This window comes from Salvelinus alpinus, chromosome 18 (genome assembly GCF_045679555.1).
Source record: "Salvelinus alpinus chromosome 18, SLU_Salpinus.1, whole genome shotgun sequence".
NCBI lineage: Eukaryota > Metazoa > Chordata > Actinopteri > Salmoniformes > Salmonidae > Salvelinus > Salvelinus alpinus.
In genome coordinates this window covers 29,643,786-29,659,563 of record NC_092103.1, presented here as the reverse complement: position 1 = coordinate 29,659,563, position 15,778 = coordinate 29,643,786, and the positions used below count along the sequence as shown (strand labels likewise).

General features: G+C 43.5%; 1 protein-coding gene across 3 annotated transcripts in view; it reads left to right on the top strand.

The window, feature by feature from the left end:
- The window catches only part of LOC139544147 (myocyte-specific enhancer factor 2C-like), a 36,721-nt gene that overhangs the window by 615 nt on the left and 20,328 nt on the right, over positions 1 to 15,778 (top strand). The window contains exon 1 of one of the 3 annotated variants that reach the window (XM_071350943.1): positions 11,798 to 12,316. The exons of the other annotated variants lie outside the window; for them this stretch is intronic. The gene's annotated coding sequence lies outside the window, so the exon portion shown is untranslated. Of the gene's footprint in view, positions 1 to 11,797; positions 12,317 to 15,778 lie in introns of those variants that run through there. 3 annotated transcript variants of the gene reach the window in all.

Genomic DNA, 15,778 nt, shown 5'->3' with positions numbered 1-15,778 from the left:
ATCTAAAGGACTTGTAATCCTCCCATAGTCAAGCCTCTCTCACCTCTGTGTGTGGTTGGCTAAGGTCCCCTAGTCTGCTGTCCGTCTGTGTCGGCCTGATCAACCGTAGCGTTATGCACAGCCACTGCTGCAGGAGTCAATCAGGAGTGGCACGAGACAGAGACACAAAGTGACATTCTGACCATGAAAATCTAAATAAAACAATGTCAAATTCACTGTTATACTCTTATACTGTACTTGTAGCAAGCTACAGTGGGGAGAACAAGTATTTGATACACTGACGATTTTGCAGGTTCTCCTACTTACAAAGCATGTAGAGGTCTGTAATTTGTATCATAGGTACACTTCAACTGTGAGAGACAGAATCTAAAACAAAAATCCAGAAAATCACATTGTATGATTTGTAAGTAATTAATTTGCATTTTATTGCATGACATAAGTATTTGATACATCAGAAAAGCAGAACTTAATATTTGGTACAGAAACCTTTGTCTCTGCAATTACAGAGATCATACGTTTCCTGTAGTTCTTGACCGGGTTTGCACACACTGCAGCAGGGATTTTGGCCCACTCCTCCATACAGACCTTCTCCAGATCCTTCAGGTTTCGGGGCTGTCGCTGGGCAATACGGACTTTCAGCTCCCTCCAAAGATTTTCTATTGGGTTCAGGTCTGGAGACTGGCTAGGCCACTCCAGGACCTTGAGATGCTTCTTACGGAGCCACTCCTTAGTTGCCCTGGCTGTGTCTTTCAGGTCGTTGTCATGCTGGAAGACCCAGCCACGACCCATCTTCAATGCTCTTACTGAGGGAAGGAGGTTGTTGGCCAAGATCTCGTGATACATGGCCCCATCCATCCTCCCCTCAATACGGTGCAGTCATCCTGTCCCCTTTGCAGAAAAGCATCCCCAAAAAATTATGTTTCCACCTCCATGCTTCACGGTTGGGATGGTGTTCTTGGGGTTGTACTCATCCTTCTTCTTCCTCCAAACATGGCGAGTGGAGTTTAGACCAAAAAGCTCTATTTTTGTCTCATCAGACCACATGACCTTCTCCCATTCCTCCTCTGGATCATCCAGATGGTCATTGGCAAACTTCAGACGGGCCTGGACATGCGCTGGCTTGAGCAGGGGGACCTTGCGTGCGCTGCAGGATTTTAATCCATGACGGCGTAGTGTGTTACTAATGGTTTTCTTTGAGACTGTGGTCCCAGCTCTCTTCAGGTCATTGACCAGGTACTGCCGTGTAGTTTTGAGCTGATCCCTCACCTTCCTCATGATCATTGATGCCCCACGAGGTGAGATCTTGCATGGAGCCCCAGGCCGAGGGTGATTGACCGTCATCTTGAACTTCTTCCATTTTCTAATAATTGCGCCAACAGTTGTTGCCTTCTCACCAAGCTGCTTGCCTATTGTCCTGTAGCCCATCCCAGCCTTGTGCAGGTCTACAATTTTATCCCTGATGTCCTTACACAGCTCTCTGGTCTTGGCCATTGTGGAGAGGTTGGAGTCTGTTTGATTGAGTGTGTGGACAGGTGTCTTTTATACAGGTAACGAGTTCAAACAGGTGCAGTTAATACAGGTAATGAGTGGAGAACAGGAGGGCTTCTTAAAGAAAACCTAACAGGTCTGTGAGAGCCGGAATTCTTACTGGTTGGTAGGTGATCAAATACTTATGTCATGCAATAAAATGCAAATTAATTACTTAAAAATCATACAATGTAATTTTCTGGATTTTTGTTTTAGATTCCGTTTCTCACAGTTGAAGTGTACCTATGATAAAAATTACAGACCTCTACATGCTTTGTAAGTAGGAAAACCTGCAAAATCGGCAGTGTATCAAATACTTGTTCTCCCCACTGTATATAGCTACATCCCACTGGGCACACCTCGACATTTCAATGTGGATAATTGAGTAACATTTTGTTGAGACATTGATCGATGAGATGAAAACCTATATTCACAACAACAAAAAAGACAGCCAAAAGTTAGTTGAATTTCCAATGTGTTATCACTATGCTTTCAACCATCTAAAAGCACAACCAAATTCCAATGGAAAAACAATGTCTGATTTTTGTTTTAGTTGTCACTCAAATGTCTATCACTGTGCTTTCAACCATTTTAAAAGCACAGCAAAGTTCAAATCTGAATACAGTGTCAGATATTTTGTTTATTTATATAACAGATTGTGTTACTTATCACTGTGCTTCATCTAATTGCAGAACCAAATGACCTGTTTTGCATTATTATAATAGTAATATAAGCCATTTAGCAGACTCTTTTATCCAAAGTGATTTACAGACATGCGTGCATACATTTTACATGTGGGTGGTCTCAGGAATCGAGCCCACTACCCTGGCGTTACAAGCGCCATGTCCTACCAACTGAGCTACAAAGGACATTTAAATACATTAAAAGTACATGGTGCAAGAGATCAATGCCGTTCAAGATTCTGCACAGATTATTACAGCAGTTGTGAAGATCTCCACAGACTTGCGATGACCTGACCTATGCATGCTATCTTAACATGCTGCAAAAACCACTCAAACTGGACAGTTTTATCTCCATCTCTTCATTCAAAGACTCAATCATGGACACTCTTACTGACAGTTGTGGCTGCTTAGTATGATATATTGCTGTCTCTACCTTCTTGCCCTTTGTGTTATTGTCTGTGCTCAATAATGTTTGTACCATGTTTTGTGCTGCTGCCATTTTGTGTTGGTACCATGTTGTCATGTTGTGGTGCTACCATGCTGTGTTGTCATGTGTTGCTGCCATGCTATGTTGTTGTCTTAGGTCTCTCTTTATGTAGTGTTGTGGTGTCTCTCTTGTCGTGATGTGTGTTGTTGTTTTTTATCCCAGCCCCCGTCCCCGCAGGCCGTTTGCCTTTTGGTAGGGCATCATTGTAAATAAGAATTTGTTCTTAACTGACTTGACTAGTTAAATAAAGGTTAAATAAAAAAAAATATATATATATATGATTACATAGAAGACATTTATAGTTACAGTAACCTCATTGTGGCCATGGTAAGATGGCGCCGGAGAAGAAGGCAGACGTTTTACGGGCCCCCAACCGATTGTGTTTATTTGCGTTGTTTGTAACTTTAAAAAAAAACAACGCATTTTGTACACAATGTTGCTGCTACCGTCTCTTATGACCGAAAATAACTTCTGGACATCAGGACTGCGATTACTCATCACGGACTGGCAGAACCCTTTTTCTCCTTTAACGAGTCTGACGAGGCCGACTCGAACAATATACTGCTTTCTCGGGAACAGGCCCAGATCCCCGTGATTTGTGTGAAGAGGAGGCGGAGAAAAAGGGTCCAGAGGGCGGGCTGCCTTCTGAGAATTCGTAAGCGATCGAATAAACCCCCACTTTCTTCCATTCTGCTTGCAAACGTGCAATCTTTGGACAATAAAATAGATGACCTACGCGGAAGATTAAACTACCAACGGGACATTCAAAACTGTAATATCTTATGCTTCAAGAAGACGTGGCTGAACGACGACACTATCAACATACAGCTGGCTGGTTATACGCTGTACCAGCAGGATAGAACAGGGGCGTCTGGTAAGACAATAGGCGGCGGACTATGTATTTTTGTAAATAACAGCTGGTGCACGATATCTAAGGAAGTCTCGAGCTATTGCTCACCTGAGGTAGAGTATCTCATGATAAGCTGTAGACCACATTACCAATCTAGAGAGTTTTCATCTGTATTTTTTGTAGCTGTTTACATACCACTACAGTCAGAGGCTAGCACTAAGACCGCATTGAATGAGCTGTATTCCGCCATAAGCAAACAAGAAAACGCTACCCAGAGTTGGCGCTCCTAGTAGCCAGGGTCTTTAATGTAGGGAAAATGAAATCCGTTTTACCAAATTTCTATCAGCATGTTAAATGTGCAACCAGAGGAAAAAAACTTTGGACCATCTTTACTCCACACATAGAGATGCAAACAAAGCTCTCCCTCGTCTCCATTTGGCAAATCTGACCATAATTCTATCCTCCTGATTCCTGCTTACAAGCTAAAATTAAAGCAGGAAGCAGCAGTGACTAGATCGATAAAAAGTGGTCAGATGAAGCAGATGCTAAGCTGCAGGACTGTTTTTCTAGCACAGACTGGGATATGTTCCGGGATTCCTCCAATGGCATTGAGGAGTACATCACATCAGTCATTGGCTTCATCAATAAGCGCATCAACGATGTCGTCCCCAGAGTGACCGTACGTACATACCCCAACCAGAAGCCATGGATTACAGGCAACATCCGCACTGAGCTAAAGGTTAGAGCTGCCGATTTCAAGGAGCGGGACCCGGAAGCTTATAAGAAATCCCACTATGCCCTCCGACGAAACATCAAACAGGCAAAGCGTCAATACAGGACTAAGATCGAATCGTACTACACCAGCTCTGACGCTCGTCGGATGTGGTAGGGCTTGTAAACCATTACAGACTACAAAGGGAAGAACAGCTGAGAGCTGCCCAGTGACACGAGCCTACCAGACGAGCTAAACTACTTCTATGCTCGCTTCGAGGCAAATAACACTGAAACATGCATGAGAGCACCAGCTGTTCTGGAAGACTGTGATCATGTTATCCGCAGTCGATGTGAGTAAGACCTTTAAACAGGTCAACATTCTCAAGGCCGCAGGGCCAGACCGATTACCAGGACGTGCACTAAGAGCATGCGCTGACCAACAGGCAAGTGTCTTCACTGACATTTTCAACCTCTAACCTGTCCGAGTCTGTAATAGCAACATGTTTTAAGCAGACCATAGTGCCTGTGCCCAAGAACACTAAGTTAACATGCCTAAATGACTACCGACCCGTAGCACTCACATCTGTAGCCATGAAGTGCTTCAAAAGGCTGGTCATGTCTCACATCAACACAATTATCCCAGAAACCCTAGACCTACTCCAATTTGCATACCGCCCCAACAGATCCACAGATGATGCAATCTCTATTGCACTCCACACTGCCCTTTCCTACCTGGACAAAAGGAACACCTATGTGAGAATGCTTTTCATTGACTACAGCTTAGCGTTCAACACCATAGTGCCCTCAAAGCTCATCAATAAGCTAAGGACCCTGGGACTAAACACTTCCCTCTGCAACTGGATCCTGGACTTCCTGACGGACTGCCCCCAGGTGGTAAGGGTAGGTAACAACACATCCGCCACATTGATCCTCAACACAGGGGCCCCTGAGGGGTGCGTGCTCAGTCCCCTCCTGTACTCCCTGTTCACTCATGGCTGCACGGCCAGGCACGACTCCAACACCATCATTAAGTTTGCCGATGATACAACAGTGGTAGGCCTGATCACCGACAATGACAAGACAGCCTATAGGGAGGAGGTCAGAGACCTGGCCGTGTGGTGCCAGGACAATCAATCAATCAAATGTATTTATAATGCCCTTCTTACATCAGCTGATGTCACAAAGTGCTGTACAGAAAACCAGCCTAAAACCCCAAACAGCAAGCAATGCAGGTGTAGGAGCACGGTGGCTAGGAAAAACTCCCTAGAAGGCCCAGAACCTAGGATGAAACCTAGAGAGGAACCAGGCTATGAGGGGTGGCCAGTCCTCTTCTGACTGGCCAAGATGTTCAAATGTTCATAGATGACCAGCAGGGTCAAATAATAATAATCACAGTGGTTGTCGAGGGTGCAACAACAGGTCAGCACCTCAGGAGTAAATGTCAGTTGGCTTTTCATAGCTGATCATTCAGAGTATCTCTACCGCTCCTACTGTCTCTAGAGAGTTGAAAACAGCAGGTCTGGGACAGGTAGCACGTCCGGTGAACAGGTCAGGGTTCCATAGCCGCAGGCAGAACAGTTGAAACTGGAGCAGCAGCACGGCCAGGTGGACTGGGGACAGCAAGGAGTCACCAGGCCAGGTAGTCCTGAGGCATGGTCCTAGGGCTCAGGTCCTCCGAGAGAGAGAAAGAGAGAGAGAGAATTAGAGAGAGCATACTTAAATTCACACAGGACACCGGATAAGACAGGATAAATACTCTAGATATAACAGACTGACCCTAGCCAAACAGGCAGGATTTAACCACACCCACTTTGCCAAAGCACATCCCCCAGACCACTAGAGGGAAATCTTCAACCACCAACTTACCATTCTGAGACAAGGCCGAGTATAGCCTACAAACAACCTCTCCCTCAACGTGATCAAGACAAAGGAGATAATTGTGGTCTACAGGAAAAAGAGGACCGAGTACGCCCCCATTCTCATCGATGGGGCTGTAGTGGAGCAGGTTGAGAGCTTCAAGCTCCTTGGTGTCCACATCACCAACAAACTAACGTAGTCCAAGCACACCGAGACAGTCGTGAAGAGGGCACGACCAAACCTATTCCCCCTCAGGAGACTGAAAAGATTTGGCATGGGTCCTCAGATCCTCAAAAGGTTCTACAGCTGCACCATCGAGAGCATCCCGACTGGTTGCATCACTGCCTGGTATGGCAACTTCTCGGCCTCTGACCGCAAGGCACTACAGAGGGTAGTGAAAACGGCCCAGTACATCACTGGGGCCAAGCTTCCCGCCAACCAGGCGGTGTCAGAGGAAGGCCCTAACAATTCTCAAAGACTCCAGCCACCCTAGTCATACACTGTTCTCTCTGCTACCGCACGGCAAGCAGTACCGGAGCGCCAAGTCTAGGTCCAAGAAGCTTCTAAACAGCTTTTACCCCCAAGCCATAAGACTCCTGAACATCTAATTAAATGGCTACCCAGACAATCTGCATTGCCCCCCCCCTCTTTTACACCGCTGCTACTCTCTGATGTTATCAGCTATGCATAGTCACTTTAATAACTCTACCTACATGTACATATTACCTCAACTAACCGGTGCCCCTGCACATTGACTCTGTACCGGTACCTCCCTGTATATAGTCTCGCTATTGTTATTTTACTGCTGCTCTTTAATTACTTGTTACTTTTATTTCTTATTCTTATCTGTATTTTTTAAACTGCATTGTTGGTTAGGGGATTGTAAGTAAACATTTCACTCGGAGCATGTGACTAATAAAATTTGATTTGATCTGTTACTCATTTTAAGGTTGAATGTTACATTCGTTTAGTTTTGGTTGTTAACTGTATAACAAAATGTATACTGAATTGTGTTTGGTTGTCAACGCAACTGAATTGTGTTTGGTTGTCAACGCAACTGAATTGTGTTTGGTTGTCGACGCAACTGAATTGTGTTTGGTTGTCAACGCAACCAAATATCAACATTTGAAGGAGATGATCTGCTTGGATAGTTCCATCTGTGTCACTGACTTTTTTTCTACAAATTAATCATTGCTATGTTGGATTTAAGTCTCCATCTCAACCAAAAATCAAATAAAAAAAATAGGAATAAATTAAATCAAATCAAACTTTAAATGCACTTTAAATAAAGTTAGATTTAATGTAATTCAGTCCTAGTCTTTACCTTTTGGGGGGTTGAGATAGCGACTTGAATCCAACATAGAAATTATTGTTAATGATCAATTATCATATAAATATAATTAATAATCAATAATCATATAAATTATCAATTATTCCAGAGAAACTGTAAATAAAGCCAGACTAAGTCAGTGTTACAGATGGAACTATCCAAGCAAGAGATACATCTCCTTCAAATGTTGACATTTAGTTGTGTTGTTAAAAAATGTTAAATCAACCAGAGCTTGAAACCCTAGGTATTGACTCTTTTTTGTTGAATTATGTGTTGAATTGAAACAATAGCTGTTAATGACTTTGCAATTGCTATAATAGCCCTGAATGTTATCATTGATGATAGGCCTATATAGGTGATAAAGTATGGTCACATTTCATTTGCTCTGTTAAACCTACCCTTTAGAATGACCTTGATAACAACAGTGAATCTATTTAGTTTTTAAGAGGAGATCTCTTAATAATCATCACGATAGCACATTGGTAATATTTAGTGACAAATATCATAGCTAAGCAGGGCTGGGCTTGGTTAAAACCCTGGATGGGCCACTAAAGGGTAGCTGTAGACAGATCAATTCTACAGTAGAAGGTGCTGCCCAGTCTATAGTTTTTTTTCTATTAGTGAATATAACGTTGAAGATCTGATGTTGTTTTAAAGGTAAAAATTCAACATATTTTATACAAAGTTTGTCTATGTTGAAATTTGGTTACCATGATGACATAACCACCTCTCTGACCTATGATCTTTGACCTCTGGTCAACTGTGACCTTTGATACTTTAACATTTTGTTTCTAGGTTACCTCTGGGTCGTTTCACCTCAAAAAACACAAGAAAGAGGGTTTAGACACCCACCATCTCAGATTGTTCTGAAATGGTTTCTGTTGTTGGAAACAGATAAGATTAGCATTCCTGCAACATAATTAAAAAAAATATATAAGCAGGTTGACATTTATTGTCATGAGTCTTGTCCTGGAGGCAGAACTGGCGATATAGTAACATTTTATGAAAACAAAAACCTTAATTTAAGGTTAGGGTTATGCATTGGGGTTAGCAGTGTGGTTAAATTTAAGGTAAGGTATAACATCTGATTTTATGACTTTGTGGCTATGCCAGCTAGTGACCACTCCGCAGAGATGCCTCCAGAACAGGATTCATGATGATTACAAAATGACATATTGGTTTACTTAAAAAGGCTCTGCATGGTCAATCCGACATCTGAAGTGGCCGTATAGCATTTACTGCGATGCAGCCTCCGCAGACTTCAGGGCTTTCATACTTCTTGCGCTTAGCAGAGCTATTGTGAAGTTAGCTGTCAACGAGGTGAGTTTGTGTTTATACACAATGTAGCACCCCCACCTACCATTAACCAATCACGTCAATGCAGAGTTTTATGGAGCCCTCCACATTGTTACAACATTTGAGAGGCGCACGGCGATGCAGTACAGAGCTTGATTTGGTCTCTGCATGCCGCCGGAGGCTCCACAATTGCGTCACACCCTCCATACGAAGCATCCAACCACATTTTTAGGGCAAGCATAAATTGGCTTTTACCCTGTAAGCAGTTTATGGACAAGATATGACAGTAACCCATACTTTTGCTGTCATACCTTGCCCATAAACTGCTTACAGGGTAAGGAAACCAATATGTCATTTTGTAATTTGTGTGAACTATCCCTTCAACATTGAGGGGTAGAGATATATTTTTTTATCACATAGTAGCAGGAACAGCACCATGTAGTGATCAGAACCTGGTAATATCAGGATGTAGGATGGGACATAAACCTAACAACTTCAATTATTAATTTCTTTGAACAGGGGAAAAACCCCATCATCAAATTCACTGAGAATACATTACATAGGATGAAGAAACAATACTACAAGCTGTGGCTTCATACTACATGTCAGACAGAGAGAACTGATACTGTATACTCGTTGTTGGGGTGGGATTAACGTGGGTTGTGGGTGGTCCGTGGGTGGCTTTTTACCATTTCCTTGGATTCCTCATGTCTTACTCATTGTTAGAAAAAAGTTTGGTCCAAATCGGATGTTAGGTTCTATATTTATTGAATATTACATGAATCCTATCAATTTAAATGGACAATTTGGGTGCAATCAATTAGCTTAATTTCTCAGAGACCAAATTATATTTAAACAAAATAATGTTGCAGGAATGCTAATCTTATCTGTTTCTAACTACAGAAATGATTTCAGAACAATCTGAGATGGTGGGTGTCATGGGTTGCTGAAATGACATGGAACGACCCCTCTTGCTTAATTCCTAATTACCTTGAAGAAATGTATTTTGTTATGAAACTGGTCTTTAAGTTATAACCATGGCTGACAGTCTACTGTGTGATACAGTACAATAGGTTGTATTTGTATTTTTACAAATTTAGACTATTTATCATAAGTAGCCTTACGCCTTTAGTGTAGCCTTTACCTTGTGATCTCTTGCGTCGTTACAGTCTAGTTGGTCATGTCACATCCCTGACAGGCAGGGCTTATGGTGTAGATTCTGGAAGACTAACTACTGTATACAATTACACTGCAACAATTCCATTGCTACTGTTAGCCACTGTCTGACTGGCTATCACTACAGTACTGTGTGATTGCGGTGTGTCCATGCTGAAATTCTCTAGAGTGTATCTGAGCTTAAAATATATCTGGTGGTACTGCCCTAACGCTGCCATACACTCTGGCCTCAGAACCAGGGCGCTACATGCCACGTGTGTTTGTGTGTGTGTGTGTGTGTGTGTGTGTGTGTGTGTGTGTGTGTGTGTGTGTGTGTGTGTGTGTGTGTGTGTGTGTGTGTGTGTGTGTGTGTGTGTGTGTGTGTGTGTGTGTGTGTGTGTGTGTGTGTGTGTGTGTGTGTGTGTGTGTGTGTGTGTGTGTGTGAGAGAGAGTATGTGTGCCTATGAGTAAATGGATGGAGGAGAGAATAAACGTATAAACTTCCTATGGACCATGAGTTGAAAGCATGCTTTGAAATACCCCCTCATATTATACTCAGCTTGTTGAGACATGCTTTCATTGTTGTTAAAATGCTACTGGAATTACTGTGCCTTTGTTGTTAACAGGCCTGTCTCACATAAGTAAGAGGTAGATTGTGTGTGTATGTGTGTGTGTGTGTGTGTGTGTGTGTGTGTGTGTGTGTGTGTGTGTGTGTGTGTGTGTGTGTGTGTGTGTGTGTGTGTGTGTGTGTGTGTGTGTGTGCGTGTGTGCGTGCGTGCGTGCGTGCGAGAGAACAGTATATGTGTGTGTCAGCAAGAGTGATGGAAGTGACAGGGAACAATGACAGCAGGCTTGTCAGGTGAGATGCATACATACGCAGCAGCATCTATTCTCAGGGTGTATAATCCTAGCAGTTTGATGATTGTACAGCCGTTTTTCCATGCTGCCAGTCCCTCAGTGAAACAGGATGCTGTAACACAACAAAATGAACCATATTTCTGTCTGCTTCAGGCTCATCCATTATTCATAGCAGGTGTAATGCTCTGGGTGGTCCACTAGACCACTAATGACCAAACTAGACCCCCATGGGACATACACAACAGGAACACACTAGACCCCCATGGGACATACACAAAGGGAACATATTTGCAGCAAAAACACTCCCCAGAGATCGTCTATTTGCTTGTGTGTGTGGTGTGTTTGGTGTGTTTGTGTGAGCTGCAAAGTGGGTTGGAGCAGATAGAAGTAGTCTACTGCTGTAGAGTAGTAGGACATTTTGTAAGTCCATCCAACACTACAGTTCTAGTAAACAGGTGCAGTTCTAATAGCTTCCACTGTAGAGCTCCAGTGAGCTCCAGACCAATACTTCATACTTTCTGTTTGCCCTGTGTATTTCAGGTCAGGGAGAGTACATTACTCACTGAAAATGTACGTTCATTTGGGTTTAATTATTCGTGTTATGATTAAAAGCAGGTGTCTCACTGTCTGAATTGGCCGTGTGTCCATAAACTACATATGAATCTGTGATATTAGCACCAGACCCAGTCTCATACTGTATCTCTCCTGTATGTCTCTCCCAGGTGCGCTGTAAACCTATGGACCTGGTGCCCTTAGAGACCACCCTCATAGAACACTCAGACACAGACTGACAGAAAGACTAAGACATCGGACTGAAACACACACGAGAGCGAGAGATTGAGATAAAGCCAAACCTAGAGACAGAAACGAATACTGAAACGCATGTAGAACGTCTGAGGCTTTGATGGAACAGAAGGACATGTGCAAGTGATTGACTGGTAAGAGATCAAAGTTTTCTCAGCATGCTAAACCAGAATGGAAATGTATCTCTACTCCGACTCGGGTGGGTTATTTATTTGGCACATGTGTTGACTGAACATACGTCAGACAGACTGGCAGCAGTGGTGAGTAGTGTGTGTGTGCCGCCCGCCAGAGCATTCATCATAGAAACGTGTTCTTGGATCGCGTGTGTGAGAGGGAGTAAAGAAGGAGAGAGAGAGAAAGAGACAAAGAGAGAGCGGTGGAAGTGTCGCACATTACCGATGGGAAACAAACATTAACGGGATAATCCCAGTTTCCGTCTTGTCCTCCTTTCCCTCCCCGGGGACATCACTCACGCACTCACTCACACTGAGAACCTGCGTAGCACTGGTCAGTGGATTCTTCCTCTTCATTCAAACCTGGAGCGGAGAGTTTTACTTTTGCTAGTTGTCTGCCTGTTCCAGCGCTGTGTTTTTATTCATGATAAATAGGCTATTGCCGTTCCGGATTTAAAGTGAATTCCCTTTTCTGAACGGGCTCGAGGACTTTCCCCTGTACAGTTCAACCGGACAAGCCTTGTGAAAACGCCCACCGTAACGCACACGAATATCGGACAGAGCAGCCTCATGAGGAGTAAAGTAAGTGTGTCCACGCCTCTACGGTGGTTCATTTATTATATTCGTTTAGAAAGTTTATGCAGTAGGTACAGTTTGCGCTATTGACAGATAGCAGTGTTTGCTCTCCAAACTCGACCGTAAACGCATAACATGAGTCTGTCATTACGAGGCTGTAATAGATGCGTAATAAGGGAAAACCATGTTTTTGATAGAGTATAAAACCGCCTAGTGAGATAAATGTGAATTATGTAGGCTTGTTTATTCATATAAAGTATTGTCTTCATGTCAATTTGAAGTTGATTGAGCTCACTACATTTATACATGTTACAGGCAGAGGCCATGCACTTACATTTTCAGTATATTCAAAGTAATTTTGAGAAAATAAACAATCTATTATATTTTTCAGTGTAGGCTACCAATGCAAGTAAGGGGCTTGTGCATCCAGGGCATGATTGCCATGATAACAGGCTAGAGCAGTGTGTGTGGCCCAGAGGGATGTCTTTAGGAGTCTCCAGCCCTGCCCCTTAGGTCCACCTGGAGAGCTACAGTGTGTGTAGGCTTATGTTCCAGCCCAACACTAACACACCTGACCTGATCCTTGGCTCCTCTCCTCTGGATAAGCCTCTAGTGTCTGTGTCTTGCCCATTGAGCCAGAGAGATCAGCTCAGGTCTCTGGGGTTACAGGTGGATTAAAGACTAAAAACCAGCCTCACCTGCCAGCCACGTCTCAGCTTTATGGACCAACACATGGCTGGGAGTGGGAACACATGTCTGGGCAGGGGTGCACAACACAGACCCAGGAGATCCACAGTCCTGACAGTTTTAGTTTATCGCTAGCATTCTACTTGATCAATTGATTGTCACTTAATCAATTGTGCTGATTGGCTGGAGGTTAACGAGGTAGTAAACCAGAAAACACTGTGGGCCTCACTCACTTCTCTCTTCACCACAGGCAGACCTGATTAAATCACAACCCAAACATGTTGTTTATTTAAAAGTACATGGCAGAGGATGTGCTGCATTGTCCCCATTATGGGCCTTAAAGGGTCAATCAGCATTTGATACATACATTTTTGGACTTATAAGTTAATAATTAGTTCAACTGTCGTAGCCCATCAGAACCCAAAATATAAGCTGGTTTTACTCCAGTGGGGGGACTGCTTTGTTATTGTTTCTACTGCTGATTGCCGCTTTAACTCTGAGCCCCCTGTCTCATAAGCCAGTCTCTGACATGCCTGAATTTTGCCCCAACGCTTGTGTTCTAGTGAGTGCAATGTCATCTGCCACTGCCGTAAAACAATCTAGTTACTTAGTGTTGCATCCTCCAGTTATAGAGTCTAATACAGAGGAGTCTTTGTCTGCGTGTTGCCTGAAGCTACAGTAGTGTTAATCAGTAGTGTTATTCAGAAACTTCCCCCCACTCTAGTCTCCTCTAGTCTGAAGTATTTATAGTGGGTCATGTGGCCATAGTGGAGAATAGGGTGAACACGGTGACGTAGAAAGCATCTACTGGCCAACTTGGTAGGGCTGTAGGACACCAAGTCATGTCCTTTTCTTCTTATACTGACAAAGTGATAGAACAACTAGATGTTTTGCCATGTTTTATTTGCAGGGCTCATTGCGCAGTGTTGAAGTTGACACAGACTCTATGTCTGGGGGCTGCGAATGACTGCCAGCCTGCCACCACACTGAGACTCGGCTATGTCCACCCCACCCCACCGCCCCAGCCCACTACCCCTCCCATCCTCTATCTGCCCCCTGCCCAGTACCCATCTGTCTAACCCACCTACTCCCCTACCCTTGCCCCTCTGACACTGGCATGTAGATTTCTTTACTTGAGGTCCCCATTATTAGCCATAATGATCATTCTGCACAAAACCCATTATTTACACCGGCCCACTGGGATAAAGATGGACCAGCCCATCTGGCATTTGCCTGAAATTCCCTACGGCCAGTCCGTTTCTGCTCTGGTCCTTCTGTCTGTCCTTCTCTTGCCCCAGAATACACACACACACACATACATGTATAGTATGGGGGTAAATGAGGACTCTGAATCATCTTCACGGCTATGGTGTGTTTATGTTTGTGACAGAGAAGGGGTACTGTGATTATTGTGAATGTGGGTGTTAAGGAGGTTAGTTAGGGTAAATGAGGACAGTGCTGTATGGCATTGGTCCATCTCTGTTCTGTAGTTCTATTGTATGTTTGTCTCTCTGTCTCAGTGTGAACTAAATACAGGCAGCTCCACTTTGTTTGTGGTATGAAGTTAATTATTTTATTTTTGGAGCACCGCTGGTTTACATTTAGGCTATTCATAGAGGAGGAAGTGTGTGTGTGTGTGTGTGTGTGTGTGTGTGTGTGTGTGTGTGTGTGTGTGTGTGTGTGTGTGTGTGTGTGTGTGTGTGTGTGTGTGTGTGTGTGTGTGTGTGTGTGTGTGTGTGTGTGTGTGTGTGTGTGTGTGTGCGTGTGCGTGCGCGCACGTCGAGGGGAAATCGGGTGGAAACCTGCCGTCATCCTGGTTTGGTTTACAGGCTCTACGTCACGTCCTCTTAGAGGGAACACACATGCTGGGAAAACATCTAACTAACACACACATATAAACTTCCAGGTTTGATAGAATGCTGAGTTGGCTTGACAAGGAATGTTCTATATTTACTCCAAAGCAGAGAAATATGGTGTTTCCTGAAACAGCCTCACTGTCTGCATGACTGAATGACTGAATGAGAGCACAGAAGTTTAAATGTATCCTGGTTGGCATGTTGGTGCTTGTTTTGATTCAATATTATGTCCTAGCTAGCTTGATTATATCTGGTGCTGGCAGATACTGTGTAGAAGAGCTGTGTGTAAAATGTGCCTTTGTTGGTCAGTCTACTGGGGAGTCTGTCCAGATCTGCTCTATTCACCTCTAGTCAGGGATGGTACGTTGTGGCACTCTGGAGCTGTCGTTACCTATCAAATCCTCTCAGATCACCACATAGGGGATAGGGGTTAGGGGTTAGGGATGGTATGTTGTATGTTGTGATAGGAGTTATGATCAAATCAAATTTTATTGGTCACATACACACGGCTAGCAGATGTTATTGTTATTGCAAGTGTAGCGAAATGCTTGATGACAGCCTGGTTACAAGTCTGTTTCTGCTTTAGCTATTCAAAAACATACCTTCAAATACGTCATACCGTCACTCGTATTATCAAGCTGTATAGCTAATTACATTTGCTCTGAATCAGTACATTTATTAGCTAGCTAGCAATTAGCAGTAGCAATAGCGGCTAACAAGATTTTGGCCCAACTTGCTAAGAAAAGACAAACTAGCTGTTAGTGTAATTTTATCAAGCTAGTTTATTTATATTAAGAAGCCAAGTGAAAACTGCATCATTGTCATCAACTTTGTTGCATGTGCTGCATTGACCATGCAGACTGAACGCAAGTGTCTCGTGGTTGAGGAACACAAATGTGCACCTTGAGTGACAGGGGGCAGGGCT